The sequence below is a fragment of the Podarcis melisellensis genome (assembly GCF_964234715.1).
Source record: "Podarcis melisellensis genome assembly, chromosome: 2".
NCBI classification, from domain to species: Eukaryota; Metazoa; Chordata; class Lepidosauria; order Squamata; family Lacertidae; genus Podarcis; species Podarcis melisellensis.
This window is the reverse complement of record NC_138529.1, coordinates 10,865,162-10,886,751: the sequence shown is the minus strand read 5'-3', so window position 1 is coordinate 10,886,751 and position 21,590 is coordinate 10,865,162. Positions and strand designations below refer to the sequence as shown.

General features: G+C 46.4%; 1 protein-coding gene and 1 long non-coding RNA gene across 11 annotated transcripts in view; one reads left to right on the top strand and one right to left on the bottom strand.

Annotated features, from left to right (window-relative positions):
- Nucleotides 1-21,590, bottom strand: part of ZNF385A (zinc finger protein 385A) — a 197,635-nt gene that overhangs the window by 43,967 nt on the left and 132,078 nt on the right. The gene's annotated exons all lie outside the window — the stretch shown is intronic.
- LOC309363042 lies at nt 4-21,386 on the top strand. Its single transcript, XR_014165187.1, has 4 exons — nt 4-504; nt 8,573-8,742; nt 17,729-17,806; nt 21,132-21,386. It is a non-coding gene; the product is annotated as an uncharacterized lncRNA (long non-coding RNA).

The following is a 21,590-nucleotide window of genomic DNA, read 5'->3' as shown; positions in this document are numbered from 1 at the left end:
AACGAGGAGGAAGGAGAGGGAAGAAATGGTGGTCAGCGAATATAGCCGGCTACGCCTACAAGGCCAACTTCCTACCATCTAATCTAACTGAAGGTAAAACCACGTAACCCTGCCAAGCTATGGCAGCTACTTTTGAGGCTTCTGAGCCAGACACCCAATGAGGAGCTGGTCATGCGCTGTCTGTAAATCAGTGGGGTGGGAATAGCCCTAGGCTTGGGCTGGAAGAGGTGGCCAAGATTTCAGAATTAACACTGAAGGCTACATTTGACTATGGTTAGCTTTCCCTCCCCCATCACTGCTGCGGGCAGAGAATTTGGATTTTCTGCATCAGGCAATGAAATGTCTTGGGCTGCCACGGAGCTGAGAGAATTGAGCAAATTGCTCCCCACCCCCATTTGCACCGTTTACACAGAGGTTCTATGTATGTGATAATCCCAGGAACTAAGGGAAGGGGAAACAGAACAAGCACTGGACAGCCTCCAAGAACAAAGAGATAAGGCAAGGGTAAGTAAGGAACATCTGGCCTGGGGGCATACATTTGGCCCCAGGCCTATATCCGGCCTAAGGACTCTCCCCAGCCACTCCCCTCATGGGGCCTGCGTCAAACTTTCCTCGGGTGTTTTTGCCTGGCTAGGATCTATCCCCGCTTGCTACAGAGGGGTGTGTGCAGAACAAAGGGAAAAAATGGAAATTCGTGGCTTGCCAGCTTTTGCCTCTGGAGGCAATGACCCCCCCCCCCAGAAGGCTCCCCAAAACAGAATGAGGCCCTCAGGGTGAAATAAGTTCCTCACATCTGGGATCAGTGCCGGATTTAGGGTGTTGCAGGCAGTTCCCCCAGAAAATGGTGCTGAGCTGAGCGGGCACACAACAACAACAACATATATTTATATGAGTAGCTACTCAAAGTTTGAAATATTGGGGGAGCGGGGGATTTTGTCATTGCTCAGGGTGCCATATTACAAAAGTCTGCCCCTGCAGGGACGGAAGCCCAGATAAATTATGGTTTGGCATAGTTGTGGGGGGGGGGAGGACCAAGAGCGGGGGGGAGTTGGAACCCCACCAGGATGTGGAAATCTCACTAGGGACATCTATGACCTATTTCCATGATGATCTAGATTTACATATTATACCAGTCATCCATATGCTGTGGAAATCTGTATTATATTGCCCTTTTCTTGAGAATCCCCAACTGGACAACACCCTTCCCCGCTTGTATTTGATAATTTTCACTTCTTCCTCTTATCCTTTATTTACCCTGTAACTCAAGACATCTCGATTTCTCTCATTTGCTATTGCTGATTATAGGACAAAAGCAACCCAGAGATCCAACTGAAAATTGAGAACAAAGCATGATACATTTTAAGTTTCATCTTCATGCAAATGGATGGTGACACTAGGTGGTTAACTGCACTTTGTCACAGTTACGTTAAACAGGAATGTGTGTACTGCAGGGTGACCGGCACTTAAGCAAAACTGCACACAGTTTTAGGGTTCCTGTGACTTTAAAAAGATGGCTGCTGGTGGAGTCCGAGCCTGGGAAGTTCCTGAGTCAAATCTTGCCTTAGCTATGGACTTGCTAGGTGGCGGGAGGCAAATCGCCCTTCTCCACTGCAACATGGGAGTGAGAGAAAAATATTTATTGTATTTATCACATTTTTATATCCCGCCCTTTCCTCCAACGAGTACAGGGTGATAAAGATGTGGCCAGTCCCATGATATCCTCAAAACAATCTTGCAAGGTAGATCAGCTGAGAGATAGTGATTTGTTTGGGGGGTGGGACTGGCCAGCGAGCAGAGATCTGATACCCCCCCCCCAAAAAAAAACCCCGTCCACTCCATCACACTGGCTTCTGTAACAGTTCCTTCTCTTCTTGTAAGGATTACCAGGTTAGCATAGGCAGTGCTTTCTTTTCACGTAAAACAGGTGCTGGCACTCAACATGAAGTTGTTACAGTAAGCGCCACACTTTTTAACAACTAAAAAAAAAGTGGTGTAAAAAAAGAGCACTGAACATATGCAATGTGTTTGTACGCTCGTAAGTTTTCCATCATGGGTGGCGGTGGGGGTTAAACCACAGAGCCTAGGACTTGCCGATCAGAAGGTCGGCAGTTCAAATCCCCGCAAGGGGTGAGCTCCCGTTGCTCCGTCCCAGCTCCTGACAACCTAGCAGTTCAAAAACACGTCAAAGTGCAAGTAGATAAATAGGTACCGCTCCAGTGGAAAGGTAAATGGCGTTTCCGTACACTGCTCTGGTTTGCCAGAAGCGACTTAGTCATGCTGGCCACATGACCTGGAAGCTGTACGCCGGCTCCCCTTGGCCAGTAAAGCGAGATGAGCACCGCAACCCCAGAGTCCGCCACTACTGGACCTAATGGTCAGGGGTCCCTTTACCTTTAAGTTTTCCATGAATGTTAAGTAGTTGTGCTACCCTCCACTCCACTGGCAAAGGAATTATGAAAGATTTGCAACTTAATCATCATCATCATCATCACATGATCAACATGATACACTCGTTTGGGGTGGGAAGGGAGAGGTTCAGGGAAGGCAGGGAAGGGCGTTGTTAATTCTCAACGGAACTGCACCTGTGAACACCACAGAAATCCAGTTGCTTAGCCACCCAGTGTCCCCCCTGAAAACCTATCTGCTGCCGTCTGGCCTGTGAAACTCCAACCAGTCACACAAACAGCAGCAAGCGCCCGTGATCCTGCACATACAACCAAACATACGGAAAAACGTTCTGACAGTAAGAGCTGTTTGACAGTGGAATGGTCTCCATCATGAGGTTGTGGATTCTCCTTCCCTGGAGGTTTTTAAGCAGAGCTTTGATGGCTAACTGTCATGGATGCTTTAGCTGAGATTCCTGCATTGCAGGGGGTTGGGCTAGATGCCTCTTGGGGTCCCTTCCAACGCAACTCCCTTTGGGACCTGGCAGTGACGTTGACTGAATTTGAAACCGGGCTCGGTCCATCAGCCAGCGGGCCAAAGATTCTGGGAGTTCCCTGGGCTACTATTCTGGCCCATCCATTTCTCACGCCTCTGTCCTGGGTCTCGCTCCAGTCTTCTTTCGCTATCCCCGGCTGACACATCTTGGACTGCATATATTATACCCTTATCATCGCACGTTGCGTTGGGGGACTCCATGCTGACACTTCCATACAGAACCACATGGGCTTGCAATGCTACTGGAGACTTTGAGATCCAAGAGCTGCACTTCTCCAAGTCTAACCTACTGGAGACCCCAGCCACTGACAGCACAGGCAAAGGTTTGATTGGCTTGCTGGCTGCATTGCAAGGAAGTATGACTAGGCTTTGAAATGCTGCAAAGGGGACACTTCATTGGGCAGTCACGCCCCCATAAGGATCTCGACAGCGCAGAACATAATTAATAAATTCTTGGCATAAAGCTGGAGCAGGGCCCAGCCTTGGTTGGCTGTTTGGCCCCTGTTTCTGTGATTACAATATAAATTGTCAACAGGCAGCTGCTGAAAAGGCAGGAGCCAACTCCAGCGCCAATTGCCTCATCACAGAGAGATTTAGTATTCAGGGGAAAGGCAGGAATCGAGGACACAGCGCCATATGGGGACCCTCAAGAAATGATAGCTGAGTCTAGTGTTTGCCCACAAGGTCCACAGTGGGGAAATGGCATCATCTCAGTTGCGGGTGTCAATCCAAATTGGCAGCCGGTCAGGGCATTTTCAGACAGAAGGCTTAGATTTCAGAGCTCTCTGCTTCAGCTGGGTTGGCTAATGTAAATTTAAAACGTCACATTAGGCAAAATCCTCATCTGCATTACAAATGACCCTTTCCTACATTCTCTCCCACTTGAAGAGTGACCACTTAGGTTAGCAGAAGCGTCTCAGAGGAAAAATGGCCACTGGCTTACCCAAGGAGAATATACCGTATTTTTCGCTTTATAAGACGCACCAGACCACAAGACGCACCTAGTTTTTGGAGGAGGAAAACAAGAAAAACAAATATTCTGAATCTCAGAAGCCAGAAGAGCAAGAGGAATCGCTGCACAGTGAAAGCAGCGATCCCTCTTGCTCTTCTGGCTTCTGGGATGGCCATGCAGCCTGCATTCACTCCATAAGACGCACACACATTTCCCCTTACTTTTTAGGAGGGAAAAAAGTGAGTCTTATAGAGCAAAAAATACGGTATATATGGTGCATAGCTCCTTCTGAGACCTACTTATTTCATTCTTGTTATCGGGAAGATATTGGGGGTGGTGTGCAGGTTAGTAACAGAAAAGCTTTTCTTTTATTAAGGTATTACACACTTTTGCAGGATTGGTCTAGTTTACCTTGTTCACATGTTACACTGAACTCATGTTCTCTGTACACGTGTACAAGTTCTTGTGTGAAAGAGTATATGCTTGATTTGAACAACTCAATTATTGTGTGCAGAGGCACAAAGACTGTACACTCATTGAAAAACTGTATGAGTGTACAACTAAACTCTTTGTGCACGCAGGTACATGGAACATACACTCGTTGAATGCAACTCGCGTCCCCAGCCCTTTCAATATTTTTTTTGTCCTGCCTTTCCTCCATTAACCGTTTATTATTGTTGTTTTTCCCATGGCAAATTAATGTCAGGTTTCATTGTGAATAGAATCCGCTAACTTCTTCCAGCAGAAGCTAAACCTGGCTAATTACAAACCCAGAGCCAAAACAGTTCACCCTCCTGCCTCAAATGTCTCCCTCCCCACTTCCCCAGGTTTTTCTAGTAATCTGGATCAAATTTATGGGGTGCTGTGTGTTGTGCATGACCCAACTGCACAAATTCCATTTCTTATTAGGGAGGAGAAGGCACAATAACCTAAGGTGTGCTAATCCAGGAAAAGGAAGGATGTATGTATTGAAAGCGTGCAAAGCTTTGTCCTGGGACTACGAGTAGCAAAAATTAAAATTAAATGAAAATGCAATAGAAATACTGATCTAGAATAGATCCTTGCTCATGGTTTGTGGATAAATGTTTGGATGCACTATGGTAACAGCAATGAAGAGCTGGAAACTAGAGGCCTATTCAGACATTACTTGACTTCAGGGATTCGGGGGAAATTATTCTATTCCAAGCAGGTCTCAGGTTTGGAGCTTCCCCTCTCTGCCTCTCTGCCTGATCTTGGGCAGAAGGTAACTAATGAACAGGGGGAATGATGTGATGATTTAAAAGTTAAATGCAGGATCTCCCTGACCCAATGAGATGGATCATGCTTTCCTTGTGGGGTTTCAAAAGTTCATTTTCTGCCTAAAAAGAGGTGGAATGAAGGGGAGAGCATGCAAGTCCCAGGTCCATTCCCAAGCCAAGTAATATATGAATAGCTGCAAAGGAACAGCTTTCATTAGTTTGTTCAGCTTTAGACATTTCTGCAGTTGACACACCAAGATGGATATAGCCATTTTCTATTTGTGTGAAACTATTCAAAAGGAGGATTCTATTAATGAGTAATTGCAACAAGCCCCGCTCTGACATGACCCAACTTCAGGATGTTTATATGCAAAAAAAATTCACCGAGACCTAGCAGTTGTTTGACTCATTGAACTCTGTTATACGCTGCTGTGGAATTATTTTAGCATTTCATTGCTTATAAATATCTCAATAATAATAATGATTTTATGAGCAAACTGCAGGAGGCAGTGGAGGATAGGAGTGCCTGGCGTGCCCTGGTCCATGGGGTCACGAAGAGTTGGACACGACTAAATGACTAAACAAAATTATTTATACCCCACACATCTGGCTGGGTTTCCCCAGCCACTCTGGGGAATATAAACAAACAAACAAACAAACAAACAAACAAACAAACAAACATACACACTCCTATTTCTATAGGGGATCTTAGTGTGGAAAAAGATTCCACACTGACCAAAAAGGATTTGGGAGGAAAGATGATGATTTAGTGCTTTAAATCTGGGTTTTGCCAGTCTATTACAGAAATAAATCTTCAACTAAATCTTTGGTGGACTGAAAATATTTTTGCTTAAGGATACCCCAATTCATCCTTTGCCAGCCTGATGCCCTTCATGTGCTTTGGACTACAACTCCCATCAGTCCCGGGGGGGGGGGTGTGCTGAATTTTGGCCTTGCACAGGGCGCCACTGAAATTTGAAGGACCAAAGTCCACCCCTGATTGCATGCTCATGGCCCTCCAAATACTGCTGGTCTACATCTCCGCCCTACCTAACAACAGTCACAAAATTAAAAGATGCCTGCTTCTTAGGAGAAAAGCAATGACAAACCTAGACAGCATCTTAAAAAGCAGAGACAACACCTTGCCAACAAAGGTCCGTATAATTAAAGCTATGGTTTTCCCAGTAGTGATGTATGGAAGTGAGAGCTGGACCAGAAAGAAGGCTGATCGCCGAAGAATTGATGCTTTTGAAGTCTGGTGCTGGAGGAGACTCTTGAGAGTCCCATGGACTGCAAGAAGATCAAAGCTATCCATTCTGAAGGAAATCAGCCCTGAGTGCTCACTGGAAGAACAGATCCTGAAGCTGAGGCTCCAATACTTTGGCCACCTCATGAGAAGAGAAGACTCCCTGGAAAGACCCTGATGTTGGAAAAGATGGAGAGCACAAGGAGAAGGGGACGACAGAGGATGAGGTGGTTGGACAGTGTTCTCGAAACTACCAGCATGAGTTTGACCAAACTGCGGGAGGCAGTGGAAGACAGGAGTGCCTGGTGTGCTCTGGTCCAGGGGGTCACGAAGAGTCATACACAACTAAACGACTAAACAACAACAACAACAAACCTGACCATTGGCCATGCTGGCTGGGGCTAGTGGGAGCTGGATTCAGGAGGGCCACCCCTTCCCAGTCCCTGCTCCAACTGCTTTCTCATAGGAAACAGAACATGAGCTAAAGCACACCCACCATTTGTGAAATCAAAGCAACGTACAGCAGTGCATGTGGACTTGGGCTGTTTTTGCAAGTCTGCCTCATCCCAGCAGTGCTGGCCCAGCTCTGGTAAGGAAGGTGACTCTGGTCACGGTGGAGAACAGCCAAACCAGGCTGTCCCATGGGGTGCCGGAAAATTCCTATCCCTCCCAAAAGCTGTCAAGTGACAGAAAAGCCACCGGGTCGGATGAGCAGAACGGGTGCACTGCCAAGCCTTGCAGGCTTTCCAGGCATTGGGTAGGGAGGCAAGAATTTCCCAGCCTCTTAGGAGAGGAGCCGCCCTGCTCTGAAGACACATGTCAGACAGAACAAGGCAAAGAGAGTGCACTGTTCCCAGCCCAGCCAGTAACAGAGCCTGGGGCTTTGCATAAACTGGAATCCCTTCACACGCCTCCACAGGGACACAGAGAATAAGGAAAGGGTGCGGCAGCTGTTTAAACAGCTCCCACTTCATTGCACACTTGGCCAGGACTTTAGAGATTCACAGGGGGATGTGGAGTGGGGGAGATGCCGCAGCTTACAAGCGGCTGGAAATGGTTTGCAGCCTCTGTTTTCGCTCTTGGACAAAGGCAGCATCTTCCCAGATGCTTAACAACTGAGATGCAAGGCAGCAGAATTGCATGATGTTGTTGTTGTTTAGTCATTTAGTCGTGTCCGACTCTTCGTGACCCCATGGACCAGAGCATGCCAGGCACTTCTGTCTTCCACTGCCTCCTGCAGTTTGGTCAAACTCATGCTGGTAGCTTCGACAACACTATCCAACCATCTTGTCCTCTGTCGTCCCCTTCTCCTTGTGCCCTCCATCTTTCCCAACATCAGGGTCTTTTCCAGGGAGTCTTCTCTTCTCATGAGGTGCCCAAAGTATTGGAGCCTCAGCTTCACATGATTGCATGATGTAGCACTCACAAAACTGGAGCATTTTAGACTGCAGGGGCACATCTAAAGCATTGAAAACTGGCCTGTTAGAGGAAAGGATTGAACCTGCGATGCTCTGTGCATTGCCAGTTTTCTGTCTTCGGCGAGTTTCCTCCCCTCCCTGCACCCCATAAGAATAAGCATTCAAACATGTTCATTCACACCTCCCACCTGCTGTCTAAAATGGTACAATCCAGCAAGAGCTGTGCCATGCAATCCACCTGGCCATGTAACTAACCTCTTACAGACTCAGGACAAGCATGGTCTTTATGTGGGGTTATAAACCTGAATTCCAATGTAGTCATGAATTTGTGGGTGCTTTACTCTGCTTGCACTTTGCAAACAGAGCTAGACAAGCTTCAGGCGGCTACTATTTTCTACTCTGACAAGGAATGGTTCTTCTGAAACAGAGGTCTCTCTCAGCCATGCCATCCCAGACTGTTTAAACCAGGCTTCCTCAACCTCGGTCCTCCAGATGTTTTGAGACTACAATTCCCATCATCCCTGACCACTGGTCCTGCCAGCTAGAGATCATGGGAGTTGTAGGCCAAAAACATCTGGAGGGCCGAGGTTGAGGAAGCCTGGTTTAAAAAATGCCCACCTAAGCCTTTAAAGCCTTTAATGTCAAATACTTTGTGTTACATGCTTTTCAATGCACAAACTCTTGCCTGCAACTAAACCATTGCCCTTTCAAACTGGTACTCCACCTGCACAGTCCCACCTGACCGAAATACCACTTTCTCAACATCTATGTTGCACAGAACGCAAGAGAAGAAGTAGGAAAGAGGAAGGAAGCGCCTGAGGCCCACAGAGTATTTCAAGTCTGAAATGAACCTAACCAGCAGCAATTCTTCAGGATCTCAGACAGAATTCTTTCCCAACTCTACTTGCTTGTGAGCTATTAACTGGAGACACCAAGGACTAAAACAGGGTAGGGAAACTGTATTTCACTAATGAGATTTGCACCTGCCTAGTCATCTGTCGTCATTATGATATCAGTTGTTGACTTCAAAGAGGCCCCCTTCTCAGTGCTGATCAGCTGAAGTGTACTGAGAAGAGCTCCTTTGAACAAATGGACTAGAGAGGGACGAGTAGCTGAAAGCAGCCCATCACAGCCATGTTTTTACCTGTTCCACACTTTGACATCACATATGATATCAGACGTTGGACAGGTGGGTGTGATTAGGTGAAACAGCCTGGAGGTACCCACCTTTGGAATAAGCCAATGTTCTTTGCACATGCAAAGCATGCACTATGCCACTTGGGTCTTGTTGCTTGTTATATGGAGAAAAAACCCTTTCTACAATAACTCTGTAAATTGAGCATCCTTATTTGGCTGTCATTTTAGTTACTGGGCATGGTGCTTCTGATATGCATAGTCAGAAGGGCACCGAACAAGGAACACAACAAGCTGTTGCTTGAACATACCCTCAGGAGTTGAAGCAGTTTAGAGGAAAAGTTTAATTGAGGACGGAGTCACACACACAAAACCTGATTCGTCACTCAATTACTCATCGCTAAACGTGTAAACTGCTTCCACTTCAAAGATGGTACATATGAAAAGTTATGTTTGTGATATTTGATCTTGGGTGACCCAACTTAACAAATGTGGTTGCAGACTCATTGTGCAACCATCATCATATATGTGCAAATTCGCCCAAAGGGGGAACATGAAAGAGGTTTTAAGAACACACACACACAAACACAGTAACAGAGAAAGCCAGAAGAGAAAAAACTGCTCACTGTCCCTGAACACACAGACTTAGCTTGGACAATCAGTTCCTGGAAAAAAACATAAATCCTTTGCAGTCATTTCACTCCTCCCTTCAAATGAGTGTCTGAACAAACTAGGAAACCAAAGCTGACCCTAGCTTCCCCATTGTCTGAACCAATAATTGATGGGTTTGCAGCTTCCAAAGCTTGGCTTACAGGTCTTGAGTTGTTTGGAAGCCATTAACCATAGTTTCCCAGTTCAGATGTAACAGGAAGCTATGGTTCGCTGACTTCCTGGTTTGCTCAGGATGGCTGCTCACATGAAGGGAGGAGAGAAAGGGCTGCACGGGAGCCGTGTGATTATCCTGACTCTGTAAGACAGAAATTGATGGTCCAAATGTAGCCTTATATGATCACAGAATTGTAGAGTTGAAAGGGACCCTATCAACTAGTCTAAGCCCCTGCAATGCAGGGATATGCAGTTGTCCCATACAGGGATCGAACCTGAAACCTTGGCATTAGGCAGCACCACACTCATCAAACCAACTTGACTGACATGCAGTTCAGGACAAAGAAGCACAACCCACATTTAACTTATGCTATCTAAGCAGTTCTGCGAGTTTTAAGCAGTTTAATCGAGAGATCGACTTAAATTTATCAGCAGGGCTGCACAGAAAAAGTACATGTGCAGTTTCTGATGATGATGATGATGATTTTGCCAAGCAGTTTATTTTAATAGAGAATTAAAAGCAGGAAACTGTTGAAGATGGAAAACTTTTTCAATGATGGGTGGCTGGGTTTGCTCACGTTGAATTTTCTTAAAAGGGAGCAAATGTTTTTTATCTAATGTGCAAGTTATCTTGAACTTCCTCATCAAAAGGTGATGAGAATATTCGAGTTTACCCAGCTTTCATTAATTAATCAGCAGAGTGACAGATGGTTTATCAACTAAACCTTTCCTAACTGCTACAGGGTGCTGTGAAGGCCACTGGCATAGATGGATTCTAAAATGAATTAGGCCAAATCCTCCACTGAGTTATCTGCTGCAAGCTATTAACCACAATTGTTTGGAGACTGGGAGACAAAACAAGAGGAGACAGCTATCCACCTCTTGCCTGGATTATATAACTTCTTTGGGCCATCTGACTGGCCACCAGAGAATGTCTATAACTGATGGTACAAGTTAATTGATTATAATATTTGGTCTGAATTCACTGACACACAAACACACACCCGAGGCCTACGGAAAAAAGGGCAGAAAATAAATTGTAAAAATAAATAAAATGACTGAATCCACAGTGTTGGGCTAGATTGAGATAGATAATTTGTTGCCATCCATATGGTATTAAACAACAACTCCCATCAACCCTGGTCACTGGCTGTGGAGGCCGAGGCTGATGGTGGCTGTAACCCGCACCTTGAGGGCATGCTGTTTATCCTGGGCAAAATGGCTTTTGATTATCTGACTCTGCCATTTTGTTTCTTATCCAGGCAAAACGTGCCCCCCCCCCATTTATGTGGAGGCTACGTTCTGAGGCTCCGTGCATTTAAGTGAAATCGCATATATTTGAAACACCATTTGAAAAGCCAGCAAACACTCTCTAAACCTTTGCAAAACCAAAAACCTAAACAGTAGCACTGCACCACAATCACTTCCTCCAAACCTCCTTGACCAAACTCCAACTCTCCACAGGCCTCACAGTTGGTGCAAAGGCTAGTGGGATTGCTAGGTGCGGTTTTTGCACCATTTTTTGCCTTTTCTTTTGCACGCGGGTGGCACTGTGGGTTAAACCACAGAGCCTAGGACTTCCCGATCAGAAGGTCGGCGGTTCGAATCCCCGTGTCGGGGTGAGCTCCCGTTGCTTGGTCCCTGCTCCTGCCAACCTAGCAGTTCGAATGCATGTCAAGTGCAAGTAGATAAATAGGTACCACTCCGGTGGGAAGGTAAACAGCGTTTCCGTGCACTGCTCTGGTTCACCAGAAGCGGCTTAGTCATGCTGGCCACATGACCCGGAAGCTGTACGCTGGCTCCCTCGGCCAATAAAGCAAGATGAGCACTGCAATTCCAGAGTCGGTCACGACTGGACCTAATGGTCAGGGGTCCCTTTACCTTTACTAGGCTCTTTTAGGGCTCCTTTTGCAATTTTAAAATTCACTTCGGTTTGGCGTTATGCACGGTCACGCATATATTCAACACACATAAACGAGGGGTTGCTTGTATCCTTATGCCTTCAATGGTCTGTTCTCCAAGGACACTGGTTTGGCAAAAGTCTCTCTGACCTTCCCATTGTTGTTGGCTTTGGGGGGGGGGGTGACAGTGAAATGACTGGAATGACAAAGGAAAAACGAAGCGTGCAGGTGAGGTCACAACTGTTCTAAGGAAGTCCCTATATAAAAACACCCCAAATGAACATGCTTTTCCAAATAAGACACTGAGATGATACAAAATGCAACCCATCCTTGCTATGAAGGGAGGAGAGGGTGTTTGTGCGTAAGGGAAGATGCAAGGTCAGCTCACAGAGAGGAGAGGGCTCACAGGACCGAACTGCCACTGCAGTCAGCGCCACACTGCAAAGCTGTTATCGATCCCTTTGCAGTGAAGCCGCTGAAGAAGTGGGACGTTGCAAGGATTAACTATGGGATAGCAGCTGCCTGGCTACTACTGTTTAGCACTGTAGTCAACTTCAGCAGCATGGTAGGTGCTGTTCAGAACAAGAAAGCAGCCAGAACCAGAGACCTTCCAATTTGCATTACAAAAAGATGAGCAAGGAAAGAGGAGACAAAGGTTTTGGTGGATGGGAGCTGGAGTCCAGTAACATGTGGAGGGCTACTCTAAGAAGATAAAAACACACACACAAGTAAGCTTCTCAGGTGAAGACATATATACCATTTTAATGAGTGGTAAGTGTGGTTTGATAGCATTTTCTCCTGGAAAAGGAGAAGGAAGGAAGAATAAAGAGAACCATCTTTGGAGCTGTTCTTCTGGGGTTTTTTGTAAGGTGAAGGATGTAAGTACAGTGGTACCTCGGGTTACAACCACCTCAGGTTACAAACACTTCGGGTTACAGACTCCGCTAACCCGGAAGTAGTACCTCAGGTTAAGAACTTTGCCTCAGGATGAGAACAGAAATCGTGCGCTGGCGGCAGCGGGAGGCCCCACTAGCTAAAGTGGTACCTCAGGTTAAGAATGGTTTCAGGTTAAGAATGGACCTCCAGAACGAACGTAACCAGAGGTACCACTGTACATATATATCAATGAGCTTGTTCCTCTTCTTTAAAGAAATCATTTTAAATAAGTGAGACATGCCTCCTGATACATAAGGATAGGGCTGACTCCTTCACCGATCCAGTGATTGCTGTGTTGATGTGCAGGCTTGTATTGCCAATATTACAAGCAGGCTCACTGCTTTGACCACTCCAGAAAATACATTTGTCTTCACCCAAATCTACTCAGATAAATGTTCACACCATAGGACATAAACCCAAACAAACAGCAAAGCATAGTCCTGTGTGTATTTCTATATGACTTTAAACATTGGTGGCTCCCCTCTTTTTGGTGCAGAGAACACATGCCTTTGACGGTGAAAACAGACATGGATCACAGACACAGGAATCTGTGATCAATTCTCCCGGCTTTTTAAAGCAGCAGCCACAAGGCGCTTCTTTTGATTGGAGCAGTGGCATTTGGGAGGAGGTATTCAATTAACTAACCCTCCCTCTTGAACTGGGGAGGGTATATTTAATTCTTTCCTTCCGCTGCCATGTGTCCCAACTGAAACTGTTGGTGGAAAAAGACAGGCACCTGTGTTTCCCCCTCCAGCAGGGAGCTTTGGAAAGAGGGTGGGGGGATTTAGACAGAGAAAATGGTGTGGGAGGAAGAAATCCTGAAACTCAGCACCCTAAAACTCTAAGGTTTTATGCATGGGGAAAACTAGAAGTTTCTAGCCTTTAGACACACACACACACACACACACAAAACAACACAGACACTATGGGGCTGCCCTGATCAAAATCAGATTCCTGGTGGTTGGCCTATTAATAAAAAAGCTGGGAGATTGGATTGCAGATCTCCCACATCATGCCTGTTTCGGCTCTGAGCCAGATGGATTGTGACCTGGAAGTCATGGGATAGCAAATCAAGGTAGCTGGTACTCCAAGGTCACCCAGGGTGATGGCCACAGTCATGGCAAGGGCCGAGGATTCTCGTACGTCTGCCACAGATCTGCTTCTAGAAAGAACCCAGGAGTGCCTAGTTTGAGACAAGCTGGCCCCTGCCCCTGCCAGCCGAGGGCCGCTGGCAACTTCCCAGGCCCTGTCACTCTACCTGTTAACATTTCCACTGCCTTTGCCCAGCGTGTAACAGACACCAGTGCTCCTCAAGGCCGCTGAGAGTGTCATCACGCCCTCTCTCTCACCAAGAGAGATGGGGAAAGGGTTCTCATTTTAGACACTGACCTCCGCTGGTTATGTGCAAGTTGTAGACGCTTCTGCAGAACAGGCAGCCGGCCCAAAATGATGGAGAGTAGGAACTAGAACCAGGAAATTGCAATATCTCGCATGCTCATGGGAGGGCTGCGTATGCACAGAATTAAGAAGCCAGCAATTCAGGATCCAGAAACTCTTAAATTTTCATGAACTGAAAATTTCTAGCCCTTAGGGGATGAGTCTAGGAGCTCAAATGCCTTCAGTCGATGTGTGCTATACAGTGTAGAATGGGACAGAAGGGAACTGAGAATGGAAGATGTTTTAAACAAAATTTGGGAGGAAGATAGAACTTGCCTTTTTGCAGTAGGCTAGCAGAGACTTTCTAGAGTGCCAAAATAGAGCGGCAGTTGGAAGTTAAGCACTGCTCACTTCCATTTATTCCAAAGGGACTGTTTAAGCACCTGTGAAATCTCTGTGACTTAAAAGGGTTTTATTTTCCATGGTTACTGATCTTAAAGGTTTAAATTCATATTCTTTGGCCCATTTCATGTGATGTTTAAAAAACTGCATTATGCGGCACAAAGTTCCCACCCAGCCTTGCTTGATAAACCATAGGATTAAAGCTGGTCATTTGACTGGTCAAATTAAGCGCCCAAACATTCCAAGTATTAATTTGTTAAAACTATTCTATTAATTTGTTAAAACTCCTGTTCAGTCACACACACAAATTAGTCAACCATTGTACTGAAGCAGATTCCCAACAACTGTAATTATTACTTTTCATAACACTGTTATACAAAGCTAAATGAATGCGAATGACCAAGGAATTTCAACAATTCCTCTTGGCTTTCATCCCAGAACCCCAGAGAGAGCACTGTTACAGAAAAAAATTAAAAATGAAATCAAACCCCGTACACATAACATCTGCAAAGAAACCAAGATCCAACTGGAAGGTGTGTGTGTGTACAATCATTGTAGTAGTGCAGGCCGTGTGTCTAAATAAATGTGCACCCTGATTCTTGCACGACTGAGAAACTTCACTGGGTAAGCCCCTGTCGCCCGGCCTTTCACCATCAGATGACATCACAATGCAATTACAAATTTAGGATGCCAGCAGCTCTAACACAACCCAGAAATGGAACTCAAAGAAGGCCTATGCAGTTCAGAGGAGGCTTCCATCTCAATGGCTGTGAGGGTCTTCAAAGCCAGAAAACACCCCCTTTACTTTGCCCCATTTAACTGAACAGGTGGTATGCCCTCTTATCGGGTGCGGGAATGAAATGTGGCGCTAGGGGACAGTGAGCCATAAATGATACCTCCTGCCTCTGAAATTAGCCCCCCTATACTCCATATACCCTTCACTATGACGTCCTTTCTTCTACCTCTTTCGCACGGCAGTGCCTCATTCTGCACACATTAGGGTGCTTCCGATTGGTGTTTATTGTTGCTCATGCGTGCAAATTTTTTGCCGCATCCATACAAAGTCATCAGCATCAAAACGACAGCCTGTATTTCCACCCCATTTAATCTGGATTTACTCTCTCTGCAGAAAACCTGAGGTTAAAAAGCAAGAACCTAAAAACGGAACGAAAACCTTTTCCAACGACCCGTTTGTGATATTAAGCACCTATCTGGAATCATTCGGTCACTGGCCTTGCTCCATCCTTCTGGCTTGTTCTTGGTCCTTCCCATATTTCCCAAGGGGTGGGGGGTATGGGTGGAGTGAAGTGGGGGCCAGAAGACCCTATGACAAGGTCAAGAGACCATGCTGATCTTCCTCCCCAAACTCACTGCAGCAACCTCAACTGCCCTACTGACACCTCTCCTCATAAGTCCACATTGTACAGTACATTCATGAATACGTTTTGCACATTACGGTGAACATATGTGCCAGGGCTTGTAGGGAAGGTTGAACAAGTCACCCCCTCCCAGCTTTCATGTTCTCAGCTTAGCCTATGTATATAAGATCTACACGGGATGGAGCAAAAGTCACACCTGCATCTACTAGTAAATCTCCAGCTAATTTGTATTAGACCAGCTAGGGTTTTTGTTAATGGCTTAACAAAAGCATCAAGAAAAAGTCTCCCCCAGGCCCGCTCCGAAATTAAGCTGCCGAAATCTAGGAAGGCTGGATTCCCAGGCTGAGCATGTGCTCAGAGCAACATGTCCAGCAATTCAGTGCCCATCTTCCTGAGCCAGCTGGTGGACCTCAGCAACCTCGGCGATCTATCTAGCCAATAAAAGCAAAGCTGTTCCACCAAGCACAAGGCTGTCTACCTCTGATCTACGCACATGGAGTGTACCAATATAAGAATATTTCTGAGCAATGGAGAAGCCTGGTTTTCCAGAACCCCTGATTGCACAGCAGGGTTGTACATACACATGTGTAGAGGCCAGGAGTGAAACAGCACAGGTGATCATGTGCATTCACGCATTCTATGTAAGATGTGAGAAAAGCAGCACAGAACTCACCATCCCACCCCCACATTTTACTCCAACATGTCCTTTCTCCACACAGCAACCAGGCCAAGCACCATACGCCTGCTCAGTGTCTTTCTGGCACTTGCAAGATACAGACTCAATTCCCATCATGGAACATGGCCTGCAACCGCGCAGTGTGCACAAGTTTGCTGCTTGTGTCAGGGGAGCTCAGACAATGTTGCAATTCATAGCAAACCATGGGAAAAGGGACATCTGAACTTTGTATATCTATTCTGCATATTTGCATTATTTCTATCCTCCCCTAATAATCATTTTTTTTCTTTTGTATATATCCCAGTTTTGCTAGTCATTATCGATAGGGCAAAACTAATGGAAAAGAAATTCTCTAGAATCCCGTGAGATGAAGGGGAGATTAAAAGTGTAATGCATACATGTGTTAAAAAAAAAAAAAAAGGTAAAGGACCCCTGACAGTTAAGTCCAATCGCGAACGACTCTGGGGTTGTGACGCTCATCTTGTTTTACTGACGGAGGGAGCCAACATTTGTTTGCATACATGCGTACATATACATATACTTTAAAGCATATGCACACAGCCATAAGGAGTAGAAAACTTTTTTAAAAAAGTCTGAAATTTTCATGGAACTGATTTCTGCAAACACCACCACTTTCTATGCATTTTCTTCATGCCCTTGGAATGTCAAGTGGTGATCAGCCTATATCGGCCAGAAGATTGCTAAGATTGGCTAGTTTGACATTATCGGTTTCCATATCCATGCAATAGCCTAAGAACCGTCTGTTGGGTCAGGCCAGTGGTCCATTAACTCCATCATCTTGTCCTCACAGCAGATGTCCAGCAGATGCCCCTATGGGAAGTGCACAAGCAAAACTTGAGCACAAGTTTTGGTCTCCAGGAACCGGCACTCAGTATTTTCTTCTGTCTGTTCTTAATCCTCCACATTCAACTTCACTGGATGTTCCTTAGTTCTCGTGGTATGAGAGAGAAATTTCCCTATCCACTTTCTCTACACTGTGCATAATTTATACATTGCTTGCCTTTTCTCTAAACTAAACAGCCCCAAAGGCTGCAACCTTCCCTCATAAAGAAAGGCTCCATCCGCTTGATAATTTTGGTTGCCCATTTATCTTTTTTTGGGGGGCGGGGTTCTGGCTTGAATATGGCCCCAGCTTTATTGGTTACAGTATTGGTTATCAACCTTTTCCTAACAGCCTTTCGAGGCGAGGAGACTAGATATGCTTTAAGCTGCCCAGAGTGGCTGCGGAAACCCAGCCAGGTGGGTGGGGTATAACTAATAAAATTATTATTATTATTACACAGGATTCCATGTGTGGCTGTGCCATAATTTGCATAAGGACGTTATGATAGCCGTCTGAGAATGGCAAGACAGTATCACAGGTAATCAATCTATCAGGGATTGAGGGACTATTGCATTCCTTGTCTGCATATTTGCTTAAATGCCAAGGACCCTCAGACTTGGGGGCTGTTAAATATTGATGACACACTCCAGAAAGCATGCAGACAAATTCCCTTTTAAGGGGGCTTCTTTTATCTAATTCACTGGGAACAAGGTGTGAACAGCCTAGATCTTTGAAGTAGAGAAGAAGCTAAGGTGCTCTCTAGTGCAGTGTTTCCCAACCTTGTGCCTCCAGATGTTTTTGGCCTACAACTCCCATCATCCCTAGCTAGCAAGACCAGTGGTCAGGGATGATGGGAATTGTAGTTCAAAAACAGCTGGAGGCACAAGGTTGGGAAACACTGCTCTAGTGAGGAAGCAGTTTTCAGTAGGTTGTGTGATGTGATGATGAGTTGAATGCCTTTGGTCACCCTGTGCCAAAGCAATGAGATAATGATATGAGGCCGCAGGTCAGATTTCTAGGGCAGTTTTCAATGAAAAATGGGCAATTGCCAAACTGTAGCAGGAGGGAATCCTGGCCTGTTCTATCAGTTATTACTCCAGATGTTGTTGAACTCCAAGACCCATCAGCCCTAGTGATGATGCAAGTGGCAGGGATGCTGGGTCACAATCCAGCAACATTTGAAGGGCTACAAATTTCCCACATCTGAGCTACATAAACAAATTATTTTGGACTGGATTTAAAGGTCTCATGGATTACCTGTTCTGTGAAGATGTTATAGGAGACAGCAAGAAACCCCTACAGCAGTGATGGCCAAACTTGGCACTCCAGCTGTTTTGGGACTACAATTCCCATCATCCCTGACCACTGATCCTGTTAGCCAGGGATGATGGGAGGTGTAGTCCCAAAACAGCTGGAGGGCCAAGTTTGGCCATCACTGCCCTACGGGATGCGACAAATGCATCTTCAATTGCCTTCAGAGCAATTTGGGGTGAGTAAGAGTATTCATCTAAACTTTAAGTGAGGCAATGAAAGTCTTGTGGCATCTTAAATACTAGCAATACTGTGGTACCTCTGGATGCGAACGGGATCTGTTCCGGAGCCCCATTCGCATCCTGAGCAGAACGCAACCCACGCCTGCATGTCTGTGCATGCACGGGTTATGATTCGCTGCTTCTGCGCATGTTCGTGATGTCTGGGCATGCGCGAGTGGCGAAACCCAGAAGTAACCCGTTCCGTTACTTCCGGGTCGCCGCGGAACGCAACCTGAAAACGCTCAGCCTGAAGCATATTTAACCCGAGGTATGACTGTACTTATCCTGGCAATAGCTTCCATGGACTGGAGTCCATACTTCATCATTCTGCATCTTCTGAAGTCCACAAAAGCTGATGTCATTGTAAATTAGTTTGTCTTTAAGGTGCCACCATACCCTTGGTTTGTGCTGCAACGGATTAGCAAGGTTAACCCTCTGGAAGCCGTTTGAAGGGGTGGCCGTTAAAAGGGTTTACAGTCCAAGTCAGCATGGCCAACGGTCAGGGATGATGGAACTTGTAGTCCAGCAATGCCTGGAGGGCATTAGGTTGGGGAAGGCTGCTTTAGCAAGAAGACATCACAACTTCGGGGCAAAAGGTTGGATGGGATGAGCCAGCAGTTCTCATTGCTATGTCCTAACTGCAGAAAATGAAACAAGCTGCTTCACAGAGTTCTGGACTTTGGGGGAACTTTTTAGGATATGGTTGAGCAAGCTGCTGCTGCTCCCAGAGACAGCTTAAGAACTAAACAACTGTAGCTGTTGCACTCTGTGGTTAACATCTAAAAACAGGAGAGTTACGTTGCTTGGCAGCCATGACTTCTGACCTGAAAGGCTGACTTCTGGAGTGTCAGGTTCAATGCAGCCCAAGTGGCGCTTTAGTGCCAAGATAAGCCAGGGTATCTGGGTGGCACTGGCAAGCAGTGCTAAATGAATTAAGAGTTTCCACTATATGCAAGGCAGTGGTGTAGCGTGGGTTGTCAGCACCCGGGGCAAGGCAAGTAATTTGCGCCCCCTAACCCGTGGATTTGTGCCCCCTAACCCGTGAATTTGCACACCCTCACCCTAACCCCCAGATGTTGCGCCCGGTGCGGCCGGCCCCCCTGCACCCCCCACGCTACGCCACTGATGCAAGGGGGGGGGGAAAATGGTTGATGCTCTTGCCACTCTAACGTACCTTTCCCGCTTGGTATTGAACGATTTTCCTTTTGAGCTCTGTGGACTTCACCAAGTTGCTCTATTGTAGAGAAAAGGCATCCTTCACATGCTCAGGAGCACTGTTGTTACTTTGCATGTTCCAGAGCTAAATGCAGAATGCAACATAAAGGTCACATCTCAGGTAAAATTGAGATTTAGCTTGGGCTAGAACAGGGGTGGGGAGCCTTTTGACTCCTGCCTCCCATCAGCCCCCAGCCAGCATGGCCAATGGTCAGGGATGATGCAAGTTGTGAGTCTGGAGGGCCACACATCCCTGGTCCCTTAGAAATGTTCTTTTTAAATCTTAAAATGCTCAAGCTGTAACAGATTATTATATCTACTGAAAAGAAGCCAGCCACAAAAACAACCAGTCCCCTATCCCGGTCCTTCTAACAATGTCCCCGTATAGGGCAGGGCCCTGGAATAGTTGCAAGTCAGCAATACAGACTGCAACTGCAGGGTACAATGGTGTTTTTCCCCCCCAACTGGGATGAGCTGGCAGGCTGCCTATCACAGCAGCACACTGAGCCAGCAAGGTCAGAGAGCTGAAACTCTGCACAACCCCTTTTCCTCCAAAAGCAAGTTTGCAAAGCTGCAATTGGCCTGGCCTGTTCTTCTTCCAGGATCTGCCTTGCTCCAAGGGCACTTCAAGCCTTATTATGTTCCCCACTGGGCTGCAACCGCACAGAGCACTTCGAATGGGGAAATCAAGGCACAGCAGCTGCTCCTGGTTCCGCTGTGGCAGAGAAAGGGTTGGGATTCTGGAGTCACTTCTGCTGCCCGCTGCACACTTGTTTGACCCAACATACCTCCATCCCTGCACTGGCTCTGGTAGTTAATCCCCGGACTCAAATAGAAGCCAACATGCAAGCACAGCATACTCTCAAAGTCGGGAACTGATTTCTCCGAAGCCCCATTTTGAGAAGGGAGACAGAGAAAGAGAGTGACAGAGCACACTAAAAGCCCTAACTTCCACTCCAACAGCACAGACCACCTTTAAATCCCATCACTGGGTAGGCTACTTTCTCCCTCACCTACAGATTGCAAACAGGGGAGGATAGGGAGGCAAGGAATGTGAATTAATGGGAATTAACCAAAGGGAGCCCCTTACAGACTTTACTTTTCTGTTTCATGCAGTTTGTTCTCAGATTGCAGCCTGTCAAGAATGAATAGGTAAAGGGTAAAGGGACCCCTGACCGTTAAGTCCAGTCGTCAACGACTCTGGGGTTGCGGCGCTCATCTTGCTTTACTGGCCGAGGGAGCCGGCATTTGTCCGCAGACAGCTTCCGGGTCATGTGGCCAGCATGACTAAGCTGCTTCTGGCGAACCAGAGCAGTGCACAGAAATGATGTTTACCTTCCCGCCAGAGCGGTACCTATTTATCTACTTGCACTTGACGTGCTTTCGAACTAGATTGGCAGGAGCAGGGACCGAGCCGAGCAACAGGGGCTCACCCCGTTGTGGGGATTCGAACCGCTGACCTTCTGATTGGCAAGTCCTAGACTCTGTGGTTTAACCCACAGCACCACCCGCATCCCCCAAGAACGAATAGGACATCATATAATAATATACTACCGCGACTATCACCAAGGAGCA